The sequence below is a fragment of the Lissotriton helveticus genome, chromosome 3_1, assembly GCF_964261635.1.
Source record: "Lissotriton helveticus chromosome 3_1, aLisHel1.1, whole genome shotgun sequence".
In the NCBI taxonomy this organism is placed as follows: Eukaryota; Metazoa; Chordata; class Amphibia; order Caudata; family Salamandridae; genus Lissotriton; species Lissotriton helveticus.
In genome coordinates, this window is record NC_136061.1 from 586,023,299 (window position 1) to 586,041,751 (window position 18,453).

At 45.8% G+C, this 18,453-nt stretch overlaps 1 protein-coding gene across 3 annotated transcripts in view; it reads left to right on the plus strand.

The window, feature by feature from the left end:
* The window catches only part of MAP2 (microtubule associated protein 2), a 1,143,712-nt gene that overhangs the window by 458,278 nt on the left and 666,981 nt on the right, over positions 1-18,453 (plus strand). The gene's annotated exons all lie outside the window — the stretch shown is intronic.

Below are 18,453 nucleotides of genomic sequence, written 5' to 3' on the forward strand. Positions count from 1 at the left end.
CCTATCCCCACTTGGCGCCTCCAACCAGACCTCTTGCTAGATGCGACCTTCCGTGACTCCCTGCTCACGCAAACAGCCCAATACTTTGAACTCAATGCTGGCACGGCGTCCTCCCCCCAGATCGAATGGGACGCCTATAAGGTGGTGACCCGGGGACTCTGTTTAGGGACACAGGGACACATAAGGCGACAACTTGAAAGTGATCTGACGCGACTGGAGATTGAGCTGCTAGACCTCGAGCGCACTGCGGAGGGGGATGCGGGCACTCGGTTGTTGGAGGCCACGGCAGAACATAGTCGCCTCTTAGAACGCTTACGCACCATCAACTTCGCAGCGCACTCTGCCCGCATGCATCGACAGGGTGACAGGCCTGGCAAGCTGTTAAACTGGCTGATTGCACGAGAGAATCGTTCGTCCCCCATCTCTGCGATTCGGGCAGAGGGAGGTGGTTTCATTTACACCCAACGCCAATAACACAAGGCATTTATCGGTCACTACTCAGGGCTGTACCGTTCCCTGTTGCGCACCTCGATATCTGACATAGCCGACTATCTCTTGCCCATACCTCTGCCCGCCATAACGGCTGAGCAGCAGGTTGACCTTGGAGCACCGCTGGACCCTGAGGAACTCCGCGACACCATATTTAATCTCTCGAACGGCAAATCTCCGGGACCGGATGACTTACCAGCCGAATTTTACAAGGCCGCCTCGGACATCCTTATTCCCCAGCTGGTGAAAATGTACACTGCGGCGACAGACGATTTCTCCTTGCCCCCAACGCTTAATGAGGCTAGCCTCGTGTCTCTGCTCAAACCCGACAGAGATAGCGAGCGGATGGGGTCCTACCGCCCCTTAGCCCTCCTCAACACGGACTATAAAATACTCGCCTCCACGCTTGCCCGTAGACTGGCCCCTATGGTACCCACACTGGTACACCACGACCAGAACGGGTTTGTACCAACACGCCACACTTTCCATAACATCCGCCGCCTATTCCGAATACAGGAGTATGCCACACAACAGTGGCCACGCGCTAGGTGCCTGGTACTGGATCTGGAGAAGGCGTTTGATTCAGTGGAATGGCCCTATCTGCGAGCAGTCATGGACAAATTTGAGCTGGAGGACGACTATGTGACCATGGTTGGCCTCTTGTACCGCAGACCTACAGTCCACGTCCGCACTGGTGCTCTACTATCTGACCCTATACTTGTACAGAGAGGCACCAGACAGGGCTGCCCCCTGTCGCCCTTGTTGTTCTCCCTAGCTGTGGAACCCCTGGCCGCAACACTCAGATCCCGAGGGGCGAAGTGGGGTATACCGATGGCGGATGGCCTACATGCGGTGTCATTATATGCTGATGATCTCCTCCTGTATGTAAAAGACCTCACTGATGTTCCGGCGTCCCTCACTGACATTTTCGGCACCTTTGAGGAGATGTCAGGTTTGAAAGTAAACTGGACCAAATCAGGGGCCTACTCCTTTGACCCGAATACTCCAGAGAGTGAGATACGCATCGGAGGTGTGAGACTACAGTGGTATCCCACGACATTCAGGTACCTTGGGATTCACATTTACCGTGACCCTGCAGATATAATGTACGGGAATCTGCTGCGGGCGATTGCATCCATCCGATCACAGGTTGGGTTCTGGAAAACACTGCCACTGAACGTTCCTAGCCGCGTGGCCCTGACGAAAATGGTCGTCCTGCCACGACTACTATACTACTTTGCTAATATTCCAACATATGTCCCCAATCGGGTGTTTCGAGACCTCGAAGCCCTATTGCGCGATCTGATCTGGAACAAGGGCCGGCCACGCGTCGCTCTGGCGAAATTATATATGCCAACTGAAGCGGGGGGACTAGCTGTTCCCAATCTGGAACTATATTATCTGGCAGCGCAAATGCAGTGGGTGTCAGGATGGCTAGGCGTTAAGGACTTGGGAGACACGGCCACGAACGTCGCTGTCTGGACCCAGTTACAGGTCCAAGTGTTGTTTCACCCGCTGACCCAGACTCCGCGCCCGTCACAACTACATCTTGCGATAGCGCGCAGATGCTTCCTCCGCTGCCTACGCCTAACGCGGGCGATAACACCATATGCCCCGATACTCCCTCTAGTGGGTACCCCGACAGCGGCAGGGACGCTGACGGCTGTGAAGCTTGACAGCTGGAACGCGGCGGGAGTGGAAACATTGGAGGATCTATACTCTGACGGCGCCCTTCTCCCCTTTGCCACCCTCGCAGATGACACATCTCTACCAGCTGGACAGTTCCTATTACACGCGTCCCTCACCCGCACATTGACTGCCGCCTGGGGTGACATAACTGTCGAGTTGCCCACTCATCATTTTCTACAGTACCTTCATGTTATGAGTAATGGCACACACATAATCCACTGGCTAGCGCAAGCTCTTCTTCTCCATACTCATTCCGCCACTGTGCAACTGAGGGAGAAATGGGCGACGGACAGAGGACGGGATTGGACGGATAAGGAGTGGGCAATGGTTCTGGTTGGCCCGGTTAATATCCCTCGCAACCCTCGTTTCAAAATTATACAACTCTACATACTACACCGTGCATACCTCACTCCGGACAAGATAAATAGATATTTCTCGGACACAGATACCGCCTGCAACCACTGCTCCCAGATAGGAGCGGACCTCCTGCACATGCTTTGGCTCTGTCCTTCCCTTCAACAATACTGGGAGGGGGTGACCACGCTACTGACACATTGCACAGACGAACAAGTGCCAAAAACTTGGGAGGCCTGCATATTGGGACTATACAAGCGTACACGGCTGAATAAAGTCCAGGCCCGGTACTGGGATCTCGGACTCATCACGGCCAAACGACTGCTCACCAAGCGGTGGAAGGCCGACACCCCCCGCATATCCGAAACTGGAGCCTATCGTTGGTAAACTGGGCACGAGCGGAGAGCGCTGCCCTGCGACGAGAGGAAACGGCGGGCCTTAGGAAATTTCCAATTGCACAACACTGTGACGATATCCTCCAATCCTTTCAACAGAAATGTGTGGAGCAGGGGATCACGTGATGAGGTGTAAGCTACCCCCACTTCCCCGCATTGCGATAGGCAACACGAAGCGCGATTGCACCCAGCTGATTCCCTCTATTCCTTTTCCCCCCTCTCCAGTCCTCACGCAATATTGCTATATAACCTATGCTGCACTGATCGCTGCCTCCATGACTCCCAGGTCTTGGTTACTGTATGCCACATACCCAGCTGTCCTGCAATGACGAGTGTCTTGCCCCTCCCACGCCCACGTCCCCACGCACTTTACTATAGCCAGGGGTCCTACCACCGACTACCTCATGAACAGCACTATCCTGCTGCAACTGACCTGCCTCTGCGGTGGAAATCCTCCCTTATGTGCTTGACATACAGGCGGGCCACCTGATACACCCTCCGAGCTACCCCGCCCACTGACCAGCTACTGACACATTGGCACCACCCCCCCGCCCCTGCCACATGGCCACTTCCATCCCACTCCCCTCCTCCCCTTTCATTTGTATTTCCCAAGTTACTGTTATAAACGTTATTGACCTACTGGTCCCACCTTCCCCTGGACCAAACCCTTCCACGTCGATTATCGTACACGCTACATCATGGGGCCTTTGAGAATAACTGCCAAGGCCGAGGTGATCCTACCTGAACGCCACCACGGACACCAGACACTCCCATCAGGTCAGTTACGCTGTATAGTTACCCGCTAACCAACACACTTGAGAAGCTGAGCGGCCTCATCTCTCCTTGATGCTATCCCGCGCCCTCCTAGAGGGCAAGCTAGTCTGACATTTTTCCTTACGACCTACATGTGTTACAGCGGGCCACGACTCACCAAATGTCGTTGATGAGCGCTAGCATAGCTCTGTGTTTACGTGTCTGCATATGAAAGAGAAAATAAAAAACCTACAGGCCTACACCTATTTTTGAATTTTTTTTTTTTTTGCATTGCCGACTGTTTGTACGATTGTGCAATACTGATTCAGTTTGTTATACGCCGCCGAACCCCAGGGTTGTCGGCCTAGTGGCTGTGTTCATCTAATGCACATGATATGATTTCAACCGTACGCGGCTGGCCCAGACGGGTTGTAAGCCGGATGCTGTGTACTGTACATTTCAAATAATAAAGGTCTTAAAATATAAAAAAAAAAAAAAGTAATTTGCTACAGCACTTACCTCTAACTGTGTGCTAAGTTAATGCATCTTCCTCTTCCTATGCGATGAGTTACGGGACCCGTCTTGCCTATATAAAGGATTGAGGCATTGTGATGGTACGGTTCTTACCTCTGATTGTGTGATGAGTTACAGCAGCTCCCTCTGACTTTGTGAGGTATGAGGTTTATGAGCTGGACACCCTCCTGGGTACCAGCTGCTATTTTAAATACATTCCATAAAAATAACATTACATATGGCCCATATCTCTCACTGTAATGAGTTAAGGCGCCTACCCCAATCTGTGTGACAAGTTAATGTATTTACCCATGCCTTTGTTTACTTGTATGTCACGTAGCTCTGACTGTTCTATGTGTTATGATACCTGCAACTGGCCAAATGATGACGTATGGCCCTTACCCCTTACTGAATGATGCGATACAGTATGTGCACACTAATTGCTGTGTGATTGGCGAATGTGTCAACCTCTTTGTGATGGGATACTGTGCTTACCACTAAAATGTGATGAGTCCACAGACATACTTCTGCCTTTGTAACCTCTCTCCTGCTGTCTGTGCACGTTGTTCGAGACTACGTGATCATTTTTATGCCTAGCTCGGTCTGTGTGGTTAGCTAATATGCCTTTGTCTGTCTTTGTGATGCGCTAATCTACCTACCTCTATGTGATGAGTGAATGCATGTACCTGTAGCTATGTGATATGTGAAGCTGTCCGTCTCTGGGTGTGTGATAAGAACCTCTGCCTGCCCCTCTCTGTAAACTATGGTCCCAGTCTCAGTCTGTGTGAGTACTAAATGCGTCTTCCTCTGCGTGTGCTTCCAGGGTATCCACCTTGCATTAGATGTTTGTCCTTTGTATTTATCCGATCTGAAAGTAGCTAATTTGCAGAGCGTTCATTCTTTCACTATTTGCTTAGTTCTCCTTCTCCAAAAAAATCAAATTGAATTTTTGCATTGTATACCCTATGTCTATGACAAGTAACCATGGGAACTTCTAAGATATTCTAGTCAGGATCTCAGAAAAAAAGATGTCTTCAAATGCAGCTCAATCCTTGTGCACATATTGGACTTGTAGATGCTTCTGTGAGCTGTTCTGTGCTTTGTGGGGTAAAACTGATCCTGTGAACGGGTATCAGGATCTCATATGCACCTCTACACACCGCTACCAATTAACGTGGTCCAGTCTTTTTTTCAGTGCTTGAAATAAAACTGATCCCCTTTGAGTACATAAGTGACCAGAGTCACAAGGTTATAAAGTGATTCCCCCTAGCGCCAGACACCTCCAGACAGTAGTGCGCTCTACAAATCCTTCAAACATAGCACAACATAACAAACAGTTTTCATTCAAGTGGATTCTGATGCCAAACACAGGGCTATCCCATTTCCTCTGTGAACAACATAATCACGAGTTCTATGTATGATATGAAAACCTTCCTTGTATGGCCTTTATGTATAAAAATAACAAGGCAACAATCATCAGGGTAGTAAAATGAAAATTCAAGGTTAAGTTGATCATCATGAAGATTTTGTTTGTTTTGTTGGTGTGTGAAACTTCATTCCTGAGAAAAAACTGTAAAAAGAAATATGAAATGAAAATATTGCCTTAGAACCAACATGTATTTCTACATCATGCAGGATATTCTTAAGAGTCAGTTGGCTTTGAGCTATATTTACAGCGGCCCCTTGTTTTTTTCTAGAAAGTGTGTGCACAGGGCCGCCATTTTATACCATAGGTTACCAAAACAAAGACGCGCAACCTGGGTCAGAAATTGTTTCAGTAGACTGACGTCTTGGGGGTAGCAGTCTCCTCAAACCTATAACATTGTTTGTTGAGTTGTCATAAAAATGGTAATCATGACAATACTCGTGTTTGATAAACATCAGGTTAAATGTAATGTTATCATGAAAATAGTGGCACACTGATAAATTATGGACTAAATGAGATTGTGGTTGTGAGGTGTCACCACATAGTGGTAGACATCCCTGCCTGACCTTCTCATTAAAATCTTTTACAGAACAGATGTCAAAGGCAGGTCCCTTTTGTGCATCTAATTACAAAGACCATTTCATTATCTTAGAATGAGTTTATGTCAAGACATTTTTTTTCTTCGATACCAGGACACTAGTCCAATAAGTTTCTTTTTCTTGCTTAATTCTAAACTTACAGCTTGTAAATGGTTAATACAAGGTGATATGTAGTAATGTCATTTCTCAATGTCATACTGTTTGTTTGACTGTATGTATCAAATGGCAAAACACTGATTTTGAGAAATGAAATGCCATAGAATATTTGTGGTTGTAGCTTTTGATTAGCTTCAACTATACTTTCCGTCTGATCTTAAAACCACATTTAATGGATCAGAAATAATTGTTTGTAGCAGGCACATGTTATCAGATAAATGCAATCTGTAGAACTATGTTGGACATGCCAGCCTTCCTTAGGGTTATATTCCCCAAGCGTTTTGACTTCCTCCTCCATTTTTGCTGATCTTGTTTTTGGTGACTTCAGGACTATGTGCACTATAACACTACTATTCAGTACCAAAGTGCGTGTGTTCCCTCCTTAACACAAATTGGTTTATCCCCAATCAGCATCTTTAATTTACTTTAACGTCCCTAGTAAAGGGTACTACATGTACCCAGGGCCTGTAAATTAAATGCTTCAGCTGGCAAGGATAATTTTAAGGTTTAGGGTGGGTACGGATATTGGGTGGCAAGGGAAGTTTTAGGGTTTATGGTGGGTATAGGTTTTTGAGAGGCAAGGGAATTTCTAGTGTTTAGGGTGGGTATAGGTTTTTTGATGGCAACGGTAAGTTTAGGGTTTAGGGTGGGTATGGGTTTTTGGGTGGCAAGGGTAATTTTTAGGGTTTAGGCTCGGAATGGGGTTTTGGGTGGTAAGGGAATGTTTAGTGTGGCTATTTATATGCATATATATATGTACATTCAAACAATGCACGGGAAACGCGGGACTACAGATTCCATCATGCCTGGCGATTCATCACATTGAGGATGTCCACTAGAGGGCCGGCAATTATATAAATCAACAGCATCTGCAGTTAACGGACATTTCCTGTTTCTTTGGGTGAACCTTTGATAAAGTTCAGAGTTACTGAGCGAAATGCGTCAGGAAGACTGCCTGAAGATTACTTAAATAAATGCTTGTTGCATTGGTGCATCGTGTGCGGCTCACCTTTTTTCCACAATGGGAGAGATTATGATGCCATATATATGTATATATATATATATATATATATATATATATATATATATATATATATATATATATATATATATATATATATATATATATATATATATATATATATTGCAGCTCCCCTGACCAAGTCAGAAAATCCAGCACTCCCAGTGAGTTTAAACCTGTTGGTTTATTTGCACATAAAAGAAAAACGCGTGTCGGCTTTTGCCTTCGTCAGTTTCACACTGGCGTCCGTGAGGTGAACATAAATAATGGCAAAATTAAGAAACATAAAAATAGGACTACACGTCCAAAATCATGAGCGCCATCTTAAAGCAGTAAAATATAAATGAAGTCAAATCAAATCGTGCTGTGGAACGTTATCTGTGAGATTAAATCGTTATATCAATCAAATCATCAATAAGTTCATTTCGCCATGTATGGGCAATCATGATAGTTCAAATAGTTAATTCATTGAAAAGTAATCATAACCTTTACGTCCACACTAAATAATTTCATCAGTTGGTGGGAGAACTAAATATCTCTTGTCCTTGTGTTACGAACTTATAGACACCTATAATAGGTAATTCTTATAAAATTCTAAAAATGTAAGCAATAATTGTAAATTAAATTCATTTTCGTTCGCCTATTTACAAGTTCTAGGACAACACTCTTCCAACTTCGACCCTATACACATATATACATTAACATACAGACTTGATGAACACAGGTTTGCACATAACTGGATAGTTCGATCAATTAGTGCCATTACCCTCAGGTACTACAGATGTGACAGCAGTTCCTCCCCCGAATTCATACCCCCTGGGGACTTCGTTTGGAGCTCTATGATGTATCTAGACTCCAAACGTCTCAACTGACATTTGTAGTTTCCTCCTCTCATATCTTGTGTGATGCAGTCTAGACTGAAAAAGCTCAAAAGGTTTCTGTCACTCCCATGATGTATTGCGAAGTGTCGTGCCATCGGATAACTATCATCTTTATTCGCGATGGCACGTTGATGTTCTAGTATCCTCAGCTTGACTGCCTTAGTAGTACTCCCTACATAGCGATGTCCGCAGGGACATTGCAAGCAATAGACAACAAAATGTGTCGAACATGTGATAAATTTAGGGATTCTGATTTTCTCCGTTTTGTGGGGAACGCTGTATGACAACACTCTCTTGCTTGCGCTGCAGGCTTTGCATTTCCCACATGGGAACGATCCATGCATAGACTGCAGAGCTTTCTTGGATTTCGTATTAGGCAAATAACTTCGTACTAGCCTGTCCTTTAAGGACTTAGTTTTCCTGAAGGTTATCATCGGATGGTCTGACAATTCTTTGCCAATAACTGTGTCTGATTTGAGGATGTTCCAGTTCCTAAGCATAATGGCTCTGATCTTATTCGCTGCCACCGAATAGTTGGTAATTAATCGAATTATGCCCTTTCCACTTTTGACGTTCTTACTCTGTTTCTCCTTCAGGAGTGATTCCCTTTCAATTTCTGCTACTCTACCTTTTGCTTTTACAAGGGTCTTTTTCGAGTAGCCACGTGATTCAAAACGTCTGATGCTGCCCTCGGTTGCAGTTGTATAGTCTCTCTCAAGGGAGCTGTTACGCTTAATCCTTAACAGCTCACCATAGGGAATGCTATTAATGAGGGATCTGGGATGGTTACTACATCCATGGAGGACAGAATTCCCTGCTGTCTCTTTTCTGTAGAGAGCTGTTTGAATCATGCCTGACTCTACAAAGACTATATATATATATATGTTTATATATAGACATATACATATATTCCGTTTCAACAAATTCCTTCCATCAAAGGAAAAGATCAGCACCCCAGAAGTTTAAATCCACTCAAACTTTTTATTATTTCAGTTATGGCATATCTACGCATTTCAGCTGACTCCTGCAGCCTTGGTCACAATATAAATATAGGGTTTATACTTACCTGTAAAATACTTATATTTACTGGTGAAACCTTTACCACGCACATGCCTTTACCATTCATGCTTTTACAACGAAATTTGTTGTAAAAAAATGATGTGGTAAAGGTTACATGTGGTAATGGCACTCGCGTTGTAACAGCATGCATTACAACCGAATGCGTAGTTTCATCATACATCCATTCAAAAAGTGTATTCCAAATCGTTAAATGGGTTAAGTAAACATTAAGGAATCAGTATTTGGAAAGGGCGTGGCTTCCAAATGCAGATTCCTTAAGCTATGTATTAATGTTTTGTGACCAAAATCCGGTCACAAAACATTTCCATTTTACCACTAATTCAAAATATAGGGTACGCAATTCACAAATGGAAAGGTGTCCTTTTCCTTTGAGAATGATGACAAAAACGTACTCAGGATTAGAATGTGGTCCATGGGAGCACTGCCTACTCTCTAAAAAGGACTGTTTACATTTAATTTTTTTGTTATGAAAACAGTCTACATTGAAAAAAAGACTACTTTAGTTAAAAGCAATCAAAGACGTGGTGGTTTGATGACCCCAGCATGCCAACATGCCTGTGACTCTAGCCAATTGTAGTGCATCACAATTTGTGACCTGCCACATGTATATTAATGAGGTAGATAGAATAGATACCCACTACGATTCCAAATTTTGTGAACTGACTGGTTAGCACATAGGTCAGTTTCCGAAATTCCTTTCCATTCGTAAAAATTCAGTTCACAATTTGGAACCGCTTTTTGCTAATGGAAAATGAGTACATCAGGCCCTTGGTCTTGAGAGCGTAGTAATGATGACAAAATCTTAAAAAGCAGTGCCACTTTGGATTCCTTAATGAACCATACTCTAGGCTTGCACCATCAGACTCATTGCCCTCCCTCGCTCACCTCTTAGATGCGATTGCATCAGAGAAGCGAGCGCGTGACATTCAGCTGAGACACTTAGGGCCTCATTAGGATGACGGGCGGACTTTGCCCGCCCGTCATCCCATCGTAAATCGGGACCGCCCGCCATAAGGGCGGGGGACCCGGGGGTGCTATTAGGATGTGCCCACCACAGTGGCAGGCACATCCTGTATTTTCAGCATTGTGGCGGGCGGTGCTCTCTGCACCGCCCGCCACAATGCTGAAAATGCACTTTCACATTGTCATTTACAAAGCGGCAGGCACTGCGCGATGCCTGCCGCTTTGTAAATGACAATGAAGGGGGCTACCACAGGTACCCCCCATGTGCACCCCCCACCTGTACTTCACTCTGGGGGCCCACAGGGGGCCCCCAGAGTGAAGACCGCATGCCTTTCCGTGGCGGCATCGCCGCCGCGGAAAGGCACTAAAAACCAGACATCATAATATGGCTGGCGGTGTCTGTTAGACACCGCCACCATATTATTCCTTTTCCGCCCCGGCCGCAAGGGGACCGGGGCGGAAAAGCGGCGGTCGGTCTTTCCGTCCACCGTGGTCCCCCCCGCCATCCTAATATGGCGGGGGAAATCTGGTGATGATATCGGGCGGATTGCCTCCGCCAGGCTGGCGGTGGCTACCGCCAGCCTGGCGGACGGTCTTTCCGTCCACCGTGGTCCCCCCCGCCATCCTAATATGTCGGGGGAAATCTGGTGATGATATCGGGCGGATTGCCTCCGCCAGGCTGGCGGTGGCTACCGCCAGCCTGGCGGAGGCAATCCGCCCAATATCATAATGGACCCCTATATGTGTACTGTATTTTACAGATCAAAGGAGGTGTCACTACGGCCGTGAATAAGCACGCACATTAGACTCTGGCAGTAGTTTGTTATCGAGCTCCCGGTAAAATAAGTGGGGGGACGCAATCCACCCGCGTGGTACCCCGACTCGAGCCCTGTTCCCCACTCAAAGCAAGAGCAGAAACACATTAATGGGCAGACACGTAAGCAGGCATTTCTCCCTGTTAACAGCCAGGAGAAATGAATGACTAGAGAAGAGGACAACTTGTCCAGCAGGAAATGCTCATTAACCTGTTTATATCAGGGCACGTTCAACAGTTGAATTGTCTGTACTTTTTGCTTCTGCAGTGGGGTTTCGTGACAAAGGAGAGCTAATTCAGGGTCCTTAATTTAATTTATTAAGCTCTGCAAACTCAAGCTATAGTGTTCATTCTTCGGTTTGCACAGCTGGAAGATAATTGGGGCTTTGATGTTTGTGCTCATTTGGGAGTTGTTAAAATTCACCCACTTTAAAACAATGCAAAATACCAAGAAACCTTTTATCAAAATGTCCTTGCATGTTAATTCCACCATTCCATTAAGGTCTCAAATGTGGAACATAACACAAAAGCCCTTCACACTTTAAACTTATTTTATCAGCAGTCTTGGTATAATCAGTTTAATTCATCAGGCAACTTCGAGAGATATAGGTCCGGGGGCAGTCATGGGGTAGGAGACTTCTTGAGAGACAAGGGAATGGAGCTGGCAGAGACTAGGGCAAAATGGATTTAGGAGCTGTCTCCACTTCGCAGGTCATGATCTATTCCACTTATCGGATAGGCGAACCTTGAAGGAAGGAGCCGTGTTCCGATGTGTGGAGAAGGTCCCGCCCTTTCCTCTCTCTGAGTGGTTACTTTGGCAGTGTCTTTCGATCACTAAATAACAGGAGGCGATGCGTACTGGAGATGGCTTTATCAAAACATAGATCAATAATCTTACGGTGCAAAGTGATGTCCCCCCACTGTCATATGGGTATGAGCATACAGTACAATAAAGAGATTCACTAGGGAATGTATTTCTTTAATTCTATTTTGTTGGTGATTTGTACACTTGCCATTCAAGTTCTACATAATCTTCATAACTGAATAAATCCTTCCCGTATGATAAATGAGGTAAATGGAAGGACAGATATGTTGGTATATTACTACAGAATAGATTATATATTTTTTCTTGTTTTACAAACTTAAGTGCAAGTGTGGGAGAGGAGGCAGAACAGAAGTGTAGAATGGTGTGCTGTTAGAAATGGTGGGGGCATATTTATGAGCCCTTTTGCATCACTCATGCACCAACCAACATGGTGCAAGAGCGACACAAAGGAAAAATGAGATTTATGAAGCAACGCAAGGCCACATTGCATGTCCCTGTCTAGCTTCATAAATGTTGAGTAATGTAACACAGTGCAAATTGCTGTGTTGTATTATTACTCTGTGCCAGGGAGGCATTTTCATGAGTGTTATATGGGTATTCCCATGCAACATCCATGGATTTTGATGCATTCCCAGATTTGCAAACAAAGGAAAACCTGGGAATGCGCCAAAAATATACGCCTCCCAGGAGAGGCGTAACAAGGAGAAATATCTTTATTTCTCCTCGTTTTTTACTCTTACTATGTGTGCTGCTGTCTGCATCCTTCTTAGGATCACTCCCAGATGCCTTTTCAGACTCTCTGGTAATCACCAAGAGGTCTGCCTCCAATGCAAGTTCCCTTAGGTCAGAGAACTTGAAATCAACCAGGTTTTGGCATAGCTCTGGAAAACAGTGACTGAACATGTGCTCTCTGCCATCAAATTGTACAGCCCCTCATATGTGTTTACCTTACTACCCTTCACCCAACCATCCAGTGCTTTGCAAAAGCAACCCACAAAATCCTCCCAGGTGAGACAGTTTCTGACTGCCCCTGAATCTCAACCTGCACAAAGTGCAACAACAAAAAGAGTCCCAAGTTGACAAAGGTGAAGCAGGAGTCAAATTGAGAAAAATGGCCAATTGAGATAAAAAAGGAAATTTAAAACTCCTAATGATCTAAGATATAGATAGTAGTGTACACCAATCTCTGTATGGCACTGTACAACCACAACTCGTATCCTCACCACTGATGACCAATTGTCAAAATCGTGCTTCCGGTTGGCAGAGGTATACATCCTGTCCAAGCAGGAACCACAATCCTACCAAAGGTAAGTTCAGATACACATCATAAGTTAACCTGTGCTTTCTCTCTGGTAACTTGGCAAAGAGCTGGCAGGCTTAACGTAAGAGGAAATGTGTGAAGTATTTGTGCAACACTTCAAACAGTAGCATAATGAAAACACCACACAATAAACTACACACCAGTTAAGAAACAATAGATTATGATTTAATATTAAAACAAGACCAAAAGAACAAAAATCAAATGAGAAGAAGTCAAGATATGATTTTTTTAAAGATTAAAAGCAAAAATAGCGCTAGGCAGCAATTAGCGTCTTTTAGACCTAGTGGATTCAGGCTGGCTCGGATGCATCAACACCAGGCAGAATCCACCGTCCTAGACAGAATGAGTATGATACAGCTGTCCAATAACCTGTACTTACCCTTGGGTAGCTTGGCACAGTGCAGTCCAGCTTACCCTCAGGGTCAATGTGTAAAGTATTGGAACAACCCTCACCCTCGCAATACACTGTGCACACTACAAAGAGACTACACCTTATGTATAAAACACTGGTCTTTGTATTATAAACAGATTGAAATCAAAATGACACAAACGCTGGATATATACTTTTTTTTGTTAAACCTTTATTTAAACAAAGAAACGCTGGATATATACTTTGCAGTTATATGCAATTGTCAAACTCTTCCATTAGCAGCAGAACAGCATTAACATATAAGTACTAGTCATAGGTATTGACTTGCCCGATTATACCCTCAACCTCGTAAGCAACATAAACCCATGTGCGTACTTCCTAGAGGTGTTCACGATCCAACAAACCCTCCCACATCAAAAGTGACAGAAACATATATGCAGGCTTTTCATGAGTATTCCACTTTCCCACTAACACATCAGCATAAAAAACAACATTACCAATATCGCATACCCTGTACAGTTGTAATGGTCAAGAAATCACAGGTTTTGCCTACGCCTCGTGACCCAGCCCCTCAGCCACTCAAACTACAACAGCCAACAATACATGATGCACCCACTGGCAACACTTTGTTAGATTGTAGGGACCACCGAAAGCAGAAGGAAACAGTTACTTTTTCTCGTCTGTACAGATTACGTCCAACGCACTCAGCAGCACCTTCATGAGTGCAGAATCACTATCCCCAGTAGGAAACAGACTGCGACACTGAACGCTGGCGTGCTTCCAATTTGGAGAATTGTTTCCTCTCCGGCAGAGGTACAAGCAGCAGTTGCTCCGGGCAGCCATGCCTGGGTTCACACAAGACACAATGAGACTCCTAACGTCCAGTCAAGATATTCTACTCAAGAAAGTACCTTGTGGTGTGGATCCAGGCAGAGAGAGCCGGCAACCTCGAACTGAGGCTGCGATGTCAGGCACTGTTGTCCTCCGGATCTGGAAGCCTGAGACAGTGTACTGCGGTCTTGGCCACTTTCCCCTAACATCCCACGGACACCACACACTACGGAGTGCAAGCTAGCACAGGTTTCTGGTTGTGAGCTCGGGTCATTCAGACTCAGCAAACTTCTCCCCCTCGAACACCTCTTGCTATGGCATCACAAGGTGGGCGGCTGATCATTAAGAGCACACTCCTTGGCACAGTGTGATTACTGCACACATCGGGACAGTCTTTGTCCAAACCGAGAATCACTCCCATCCATTTCCAGTGCACTTTGCGCAGTCCTTATGATCTTGTGGAAATGGGGAAATCTTTTCTGTTCCTGGGCAGGGCAAGGAGGCCAGCCAACCAGCCCTTGGAGAGTGTTTAGAGCCCAGGCCACAGCAGTTGGCAATTAGCTGCAGGCCAACAACATCTGGCAAAATCCACCAAGTGATAGTCCTCTTCCTAGAGCATGATAAACTGCAGGCCACCACAACTCTGCAGATAATCCTGTTGCAGTCCCTCCTGCCCAAATAGTTCCTCTTGTCGATGTCCCAGCTTCAAACCAGTGTAGTATGGTTCCAATGCCACCAGCGTCTCTAAATCCTGAGGGCAGATTCCCAGTAGTTATACCCACAATGGCCTTTGAAGAGGAGATCAGTTCAAAAGTCCACATTTGATATTAACAGGCCTTCTCTAAATGTTGTCCTGTCTGCCATCCTACCCTGGCAGGCTTGATCAATATCCTTAGTGGGGCCAAGACCCTGTCCCTTGGAATGCAGGTGCCAATTCCACCCTCTCTTATCTGTCCCAGGAAGGCCCCTCAGAGTCTGAGGTCTGCAGTTTATGGATGTCTTATCAGGAATGCACAGATGTAGCTGTCCCCCCCAGCACCCAGATGTAGATAAGACTCTCTTGGAGTTCCCCCCTATTTCTTTGACAAAGTCCCTTAAAATATTGCAAGCACTGAAATCCGGTTCCCCTTTGGGTCCTTGCCCCACTAGAGTGCTGGCCACTATTGCAGATGTGATCAACCCAGCAGTGAACCTGGTCTTGAATTTGTCTCTATCTGAGGGCTTGATGCCTGAATGATGGAAGCACGGACAAATCCTGGCATTTCTCAAAATAACTTCGGCAGACCCCTCTATAGTTAGCAACTACAGGCCAATAACGTTGCTACCATACTTCTCCAAGGCTTTGGAGATGTATGTGAATACTGTGTTCACTTATTTTATTGAGACTACCCATGCACTGCAACCCAGTCAGTCTGGGTTCAGATCTAACTATAGTATGGAGACGGCATTATTGGAAGTCTCTGACACTACTTAAACCAGTCTGGACAGCGGTGGGAAAGTGGTATTGATACTGCTGGCCCTTTCGGCCGCTTTTGATACCGTGCCCCACGATCGACTTTTGCACAGGCTCCAGGACTGTGGTATCGGGGGCACGGTCCTCAAGTGGTTCGCCTCCTTTCTTGAAAGCCGCCAGCAAACCATATGGTCCCCCCTTTCACAGCTCCTATCCCTCCTATGAGGGTTGAAGTGCCACAAGATTCGGTCTTGAGCCCAATTTTGTTCAGTCTATATATGGCCCCCTTGGCACTCCTGGCAGAGCATCATGGGGCGAAAGGCATATCTTACATGGATGACACGCAGCTGTTGTTTCCCTATGAGAAAAATGTGGTGTTGAGAGGAGATGATATCAACAATTGCCTGTCCAAGGTGTTCTCCTGGTTCAGGCAAAGCAAACTTTTGTGTAATTACGATAAGTCCGAAATTATCTGCTTCGGCTACAGTCCCGGTGGGGAATTACGCAATTGTTGGCCTCAGGACATCTCCCCCCCCCCCACCTGTCCAGTTACCACCGTAAAAAATCTTGGGGTAAAAATGTATCCGAACATGTCCATGAAGGTACAAGTTTAATCTGTGGTTTTGGATTACTGAACATGATGAGGAACTTTCTCCCTCTCCTCTCTGTTCCCCATAGGAAAACAGTGGTTTAAGCTTTGATAACATCTAGGCTTGACTACGCCAATGTTCTGTATCTCGGCCTTCCTGACTACCTTCTTGGTCGTTAACAGGTGGTACAGAAAGCGGCAGCAATGGCCGTGTTGGTTGATCTCAGAACTCATATGACGCCTCTTTTGATGTCCCTGCATTGGCTCCCGGTGCGGAAAAGGGTGATCTTTAATAATCCAACCATATGCTCCTGTCAGAACCCTGCGATCCTCAACTCAGAAGTTGATAGTCGTGCCAAAAACGTTCTCGGTTGGGTGATTGCTCATTTCAGGTGACCACTACCAAGTTGTGGAATAACCAACAGTCTCTTCTGAGACAGGAACAAGTTCTCCTTAGTTTTAGAAGAAAATTAAAAACCTGATTGTTTCAATAAGAGTGGAGTCACCCATATTAGCTCCTGACTGTTCTGTTAATAGGGTTATGCTATCGCCGGGACACTCTTGGGAGTAGCCGTGCGCTTTACACATACCTCTATAACATAACATAACATACAACATTACAGGCACACAGAGGCATGAGCACAAAAATGCCCACTTTCCCAAAGTAGTATTTTCACATTACTAATGTTGAATTCACTTGAACTACCGGAGAGAATTTGCCATTACTAACTCATTGATATCAAACACTATACTGCCACTCTTTTGCACATAAGAAATACAGTACCTTAGCCTTTCCACAGATCCCTGATATCAATCCAATGTGAGAAGCAGGCCCTACCATACCAAACACACCATTGGTGCCATTCAGTATCAGTGCATGTTGCGCACCCGCACATATTCCCTACCTCTTCCCATCACTGCACCCTGCCCCCAGTGAGTACTCCAATGTAGCAAGAGACATGCAGAACCTTGGAAAGCAGCTTTTTAAATGCCAAGCCGATTAACAGTAACCCGCACACACAGGCCCCGCCATGGCAAACCTGCAGCACCTTTGAGGAGCTACCTCCAAGGGTGGCACAGCCAGAGCTGCTGGCCCACAGAGGAGCATTTGAGTTACATGCCCTAGGTATCTGTATAACCCCTAGACAAGGGACCTACAGCTTACTCAAATCAGCCAATCACGTATAAACTAATCACCACTATCACTATCTATATGACAAGCACAGCGCTGTGGCACTGAATGGCAGTGTCAAAAGCGCTAAAAGGCCCTAGGGTAACACATAGCTCAGCAGAAAACTTGGAGGGACAAAAGCAAAATGCCTATCCGGCTTATCTGGGCATGCTGGACCTAAGCAAAGTTAAAAGTTCAGGCCAGCCACGATGGAGAGCGGGACAGACACAGGAGCCATGCAAGGCCCTATAAACAAAGTACCTTGATCCTGACCGCAACAGCGAGATGCGGGGCACAGCCGAGCGATGCACCAGTGTCTATTCCTGCAGTCGAGGTGTTGCATCAATTTTCTTCACACAATGATGGTGATGGGCCGGTTCTGAAGATGGAGCACGAAAGTCAAAATGCGTTGGTTCCGCAGCTGGTACACAGGATTTCTCCACGCACCCGTGGGGATGCATCAATGTTCACACACTGCAGCGGTGGTAATGCGGTAGTTTTGAAGAATCTGTTCTGGAGGTGATCCACTGGTTCAGAGTACGATGCTCTGGTTCTTGTACCCGCAAAAGCAGCAATGTGTTTATTCTGCTTCACGCAGCAGAGGATGCATCTGTTACTCTGGAGCAAGCTCCTGGATCAACTTCCAATGGACCAGGCACAGGAGCAGGAGGTGAGAATTCGATATCCTTGAGTCTCAAAATAAGAGGCAAGCCAGCATACCCTTGGAGATCACTCTGGGTTCAAACAAGAGTCCAGTTC